We start from the raw sequence: 6000 nt of genomic DNA on the forward strand, positions 1-6000 counted from the left end.
ACTCTACTGTTTTCGGATTCAACTGCATTTTCTACTTCGTTATTGGTTTGATTCTACTTTGATGATTTTCATGTGTTTTTAATTTGTTGGTGTTTTTACTGATTTTTGATTGATTGGGGTTTTTTTTCGTCATTGATTTTTGTTGTTAATTTGGTTTTTTTGGCTGTTAATTGCGTAGTTTTTATTTATTAGGGTTTCCAAGCGGCGAATTTGTTTTTTTTTTGTTTGTTTTTCTAATTGTAATGGTTGGTATTGATTTGAGTTTCAATTCTCTTACTTCCACCGTCCTGAATTTTCACCTTCTCCATTCTGGTTAAAGCTATGTTTTGTTTGAGATTGTTTTAGTAATAAAAAGGTGAACTAAAATCCTGATTCTTCGGTTGTGCGGAAATTTTGAGGGGTTTAGTATTATTTAGAGCTAGATTCTTCAAGTTGTGCAGAATATGAGGGGTTCAAATTATTTAGAGCAAGATTCTTCAAGTTTTTTTGAATTCCTCTCTCAGTCCGTCACCTCCGACTGCTGAGCGGCGCCTTTGCGTTAATTGATAGCTCCAATGGCGTTTGGAGGTGTGGGTTTTCAATTGACAGCAACTATAAACTCGGATAAGCAGAGGTAAGCAATTTGAGTTAGTGGTTGCAGTTTGCTATGGTCTAATTGTAGCTTAATTGGGGCATTCTGGTTTTGTTTATGATTAGTTATTGTTGCTAATTAATCAGAGAGTGTTTGTAATTTAGTCTGAGCTAATTGTAGTTTGAATTGGGTTTGGGTTAATATTTTAGTTATTGCTTCATCTGGCGAAAGGATTACATATGCATAAACTATATACATTAATACATGTACTATGACTCAAAGTGCTCTATCCTTCAACACCTTCTGAATTACGTGATTTCCCAAACAGTTGGATACATTATGTTGTTATATTTATGAGGGAAAATAATAATAATAACTTTTTATTCTTTTTCTAATCAAATTCATATTTTGGAAAAGATAGATGGCATTTCCGCTGAAACTATGTTGTTGTTGTGGAGTATGAGGGAGAGGCACAACATTGACTCGAAGTACAAATTCTACTTCGATACACTTCCCGAACAGTTTAATACTGGTTTGTCCTGCTGCCTAACTCTTAAATGTTTTAAGCTTTACATTTATCCATTCATTATGATCACATGGGAGCTAAATGATTCGCATCTAGGAGATTACTTTTTAAGAATTTATCTCCTAGTTCTACCAGCTTTATCTTGCCTGGTCAATTTGTTGAAAAGAAACATATATTATTAATAACACTTGTCTTCCATACTTTCTCCTACTATGATGAGCAGACATTGAATTTCAGGCATTCTTCCGTTGACCATTATTACTTTGCAATTTTTTAGTTTTCTTTTCATATTTGCCATGTTTTTTTTTTTCAAAATATCCTTTTAAGTTAAAGATTCTTTGGTCCACTAATTAGTAATTACTCCCTAGTTTACAATTTTACAACCTTAATTTGTATGGAAACACTTTGCAGACTCTTCTCTTCTCTCCCTTTTTTTGTACAAAGAAACTGTACAACGTTCATTCTCAATTCAAGCACTCAAAGTAAGTTCTATGATTTTGGTTTTAAAGCTAGATTTTTCAAGTTTTGCAGAAATTTTGAGGGGTTAAAATATTTTGAGCCATCTCATACAAATCTAGATTACTTGTTATTATGAGGGGCTATTTAATTTTGAGCTATCTCATTTCATCTAAATTATTCAGAGAGTGTTAAAGTGTAATATGCCTGGTGTAGCACATTTTGGTCCAAGATAGAAAGGGTAGCACATTTTTAAAATGTTGCTCGATCGAGGTAAAGTTAGTTTCTTTCCTTCGGTGAAAGTCATTTTTGGTAAAGAATTTTTTTTTTTTTTTTTTACATAAGCTTAATTAACTGAATAAAAGATTACAAACTATAATAAAGTTAGTTATCACGTCTCTATCTCTTCTGGCGTTCTTCATCAAAATCCTACCGTCTAATTTCAAGTTGCTAATTAATCAGAGTGTTAAAGTGTAATATGCCTGGTGTTTGATGTTGTGGTTGTTGCTAGAATTCTGGTCCTGTTTTTGTTAGTGTTTAAATGGTCTCTGAAGCTGTCTGGTAAGCTTGCTAATCTTCTGATGTTTGTCTGCCTGCTGCCTTAGCTGGACCTGCTGATCCCTGTTCATGTTCTTATCTGGATATGCTGATTTCTGTTCGTGTTTTTGTCTCTGTGATGGGGCCTTGAGGGCTGTTTTTTGATGTGTGTTGCTTCTTCATTAAATGCTTTAAACACAATATCTACCATATAGAATAATAAGGGAAAATATAACGAGATGTTATACTATCTAAAATTCGAATGATATTGGCCTATTGGGTAGAATCTCTATCTTACAAGCCAACTCTTTAGCAATTTAATCTCTGTCTTAAATTACCAAATTGCCCTTATCTTTTCAGTAATCTCTTAGACGAGTTGTCTATGTGTCTTATAGTACATATCTTGTGCATTTAGAATTAGTTTTTACAATATTAAAAAATAAAAATCATCACATTTTCTAACTTGGTAAAACAGATGGACAAGGCAGCTCTCCTAGAAAGAGTAGTAGAGCAAGTTAAGGAGCTAAAGAGAAAAAATGAAAGTTAGCTCTGGTCCTGGTTCCAAGAATTTCACAGGTTTCTGCCTTTTTTTTTTCTACAAATATTTTCTATTTCTGGGGGTAATTCCTCATGTAGATATGTTCATATGTATTATCAAGTTTCTTTTGCTGGTGCCATTTGTTTCTGTAGCAGAGTATTTTCTCTCAGTTTGCCTTGTCCTTCTATGTTTTCCAATTAGAACTTAGCTGAGGTCTTTTGAGAATATACTCTCCATTTTAGCTGATGGCTATTGCATGTAAAGTAAGCTTTTGTAGCTATGCTAACCTTGATAATCGTGCACTAATAAATGATACAATTTGTTCCTTAAGCTCTTAATTGATAGGCAAAGGCAGATGAATTAGCTATTTGTCATTTTTCATGGATTTGGCATCCTTCAAATCCCCAACAGTTCAAAACCGGTGCCAAAGGGGGGGTTTGAACCGATGCCTTTTTACCTTTTTCGTCTAGTTTCACTTGGAAATCTTTGATACATTTTGAGTATAACTGATTTTTAAGTCAATCAATCACTATAATAACTGCCCCAAACCAGGTGGACAGGCGGCTATTCGACAGGCGGACACTCAGCATTATTCGGCTCTCAGCCTCAATATAGTTCTTTGACGAACCTCGGTTTTGTCACTAAGTTTTGTACTTAGTTTACTTTGTTCATTGTAAATAGTCCGTCTGCTTGGAGGTTGTACAGAATAGGCGCCAATCTGGATGTTTCCCATCAAAGTATAATAGGAACAATGCCCGAATGCCGTCTGTTTGCCAACAAACAAGCGGCCTCATTCGTTCCTTTTAGATTCCAATTGTATATTGTTAAGTGACTATGAGTTCTTCTTCTCTGACAAAGGGAGAGAAAGTTGTGCTTGAAACTTAGAGGAATAGTGGCTGAGTACCGTCTGTTTGCCAAAAAACAGGCAGCTTGGTTCGCACCGTTTAGGTTCCATCTCAAGTTTGTCGGAGTGACTATGAGTTAACCCTTGGGGTTAATCAATCTCTGTCACTTTGATTTGAGTGAGTAGAAGATATAGACGACTTTGACCGCATGGTACCTCTTTTTTCGCCAAGTTTTTCTTGGCTATTTACTAAAATTATGCCGACTTTATTGTTCCAAGCAATAACAGGCAGTTTCTGACTTAGATTTTAACTGTCTCCCGCGTGTTTACAGTATAGCGGTACGTTTATCTTTGTCTCAGGCCAAACGAATGCGATGTTTAGTTATGAAACACTCCGTAGGGCCGTTTGTTTTTGGTTTATAGAGCAATGTGCCTGATGGGCGTGCGAACGGTCGTACATTCCACACTCAATCAAACACATTTATTAACAAACACCTTACAAACCAAGCATAATGACAAGTAAGAGTTCGGTCCACAAGGAACATGATATGATTGCCAAAGATCTTTACACTTAAGCTAGTTCGAAGTCAATTGGTGAATAGGGGTTCGTCAAGAAGACAAACAAACTATGGTTCTAAATCAATGAATTAAAGATACTAGGGAATGAGATCCGCTCAACCAAGGCAAATAGGCAAACGGGGAGTAAAATAGACAAGATATAGCAAGGACTATATGTAAAATCAACCTCATGCAATTAGAAAACAACTCTCACTACTAAACTTAGATTCCTCATTAGTTTAGCAATAGATGATACATAATCAAATTACAATAAGTAATGACGTACTCAATTTACACTTCCATGTCAAATTAGGCATATCATACTATCAAGCTCCTTAGTCAAGGGTAGCTAAACCTATCATGAGGAACTAACAAGCAATCTCATATAATCAATTTAATTGCAATACAAACATCAATGCTTCTCCCACATTTGCATAGTTAACCCAAAAAGGTCGAGCTTCACCCAACCCCTAGCAAGAAAACTACTCACAACTCATGTTTATCAACATGCAATCAAGAATTAGGGTTCTAAATACTTCAATAATTGGGGAAAAGTGGTTAACAATTGAAATAACTATCATCCAATAACAAATTACCAAGAACTAAGAAGATTTAAATAACATGCAAATACCAAATGGAATCTGAAATTAAAAGGAAGAAGGTTGGAGAAATTACTAATTGAAGCTTCAAATGTTGAATACAAATTGCCCAACTTTGAGAATAATTCTTGAATTTCACTAATACAATGATTTGATTTGATGAAAACTAAGCTAAATTAATCCTAAGGAATGTTTCAAACTAAGGGAGGTTTCTGAAAACTAGGCTATTGTCCTGCTTCTCCCGTCTTCTTTTAAACGATCTCAAAAGGACCTTAAATAGTCCGTACAAAATCGGCTGAGATCGGGAAAAGGTCCGACCGAACTATGGGTAAGTTCGGTCGGACTCAGGGTAGGTTCGGTCGAACCATGTGTAGGTTCGGTCGAACCTCCCTGATCCTTGTTTGGTCGAACTTTTGAGGTTCGACCTCTCCTGCAAAATTGCTGAAAACAGGTTTGACACTGCCTTCACTGCACCCTGGAGGTTCGGTCGAACTTTTGAAAAGTTTGACCACACCAAGGTTCGACCGGACCTTTCAGAGGTTCGGCCACACCTCCTCTTGCACTTCCTTTTCTTGCTTCCTCTCCTTCCCTTTTGCCTCTCTTTCCTTTGTCCATGGCTTCCATGCTTGGCCAAGGGGCCTCCCACCGTGCATAGGACTGTCATGGAACCTGCAGAAGATACCAAAGTTCACGAGAGCACGGGGATGATAAAATAATGCATAAAGATTATCAAAATAAGCATTACTTTTCATCAACACAAAAAGAAGCCATAAGAGGATAATGAGGTGGAAAAACCTAAGAAAAATAAGAGGAAAAAGACCTAAATACTACCCCTAAGAGTGACATAAATGTCACTCATCAAACTCCCCCACGCTAAGCCTTTGCTCGCCCTCGAGCAAAGCAAAGGAAAAAGAACAAGGGAGAAAGAATTAGTTATTCAAACATGCAAGGAACAAAAGAAAAACCGAAATTGCTTTTAGCAAAAGCAACAAGCCATTTAAACCCCAAGGTCGCCGATGAGGATGAGTTGTGATCTCGTGAGGGTTTCCAGAGAGCATACCCCACAACTCTTACAAAATTGCGTTCAAGACAAACCAAAAACAAGGGAAAAAGAAACAACAAATCCAACACAAATCATAGCCAAATCGAGCTTTTGGAGATAACAAACATGAATGAGTGTCAAACTTTCTGAGTAGTAGAAGTGAGCATGCAAGGGGATGCCGAAAGTTGATTGAAGGATAAGCTATGCTAAGCATAGAGAACTCAAACATGCACCACTCCCCCCGCATTCCATACAATCTTACCGCGTTCCCTCATCTAGATTCAAATCCGCCCTTGGAGATAGCATCAAGTGACTCCTCGAAGGAGCCG

At 36.7% G+C, this 6000-nt stretch overlaps 1 long non-coding RNA gene across 2 annotated transcripts; it reads left to right on the forward strand.

The window, feature by feature from the left end:
• The first annotated feature begins 160 nt into the window (after nt 1–160).
• On the forward strand, nt 161–2958 carry LOC110709153. 2 transcript variants are annotated; one of them, XR_002508858.1, is made up of 3 exons: nt 161–613; nt 989–1103; nt 2566–2958. It is a non-coding gene; the product is annotated as an uncharacterized LOC110709153 (long non-coding RNA). The 2 variants fall into 2 exon arrangements; XR_002508859.1 differs by having other exon boundaries at nt 993–1103.
• The last annotated feature ends 3042 nt before the right edge of the window (nt 2959–6000 follow it).

This window comes from Chenopodium quinoa, unplaced genomic scaffold (assembly GCF_001683475.1).
Source record: "Chenopodium quinoa cultivar QQ74 unplaced genomic scaffold, ASM168347v1, whole genome shotgun sequence".
NCBI classification, from domain to species: domain Eukaryota; kingdom Viridiplantae; phylum Streptophyta; class Magnoliopsida; order Caryophyllales; family Amaranthaceae; genus Chenopodium; species Chenopodium quinoa.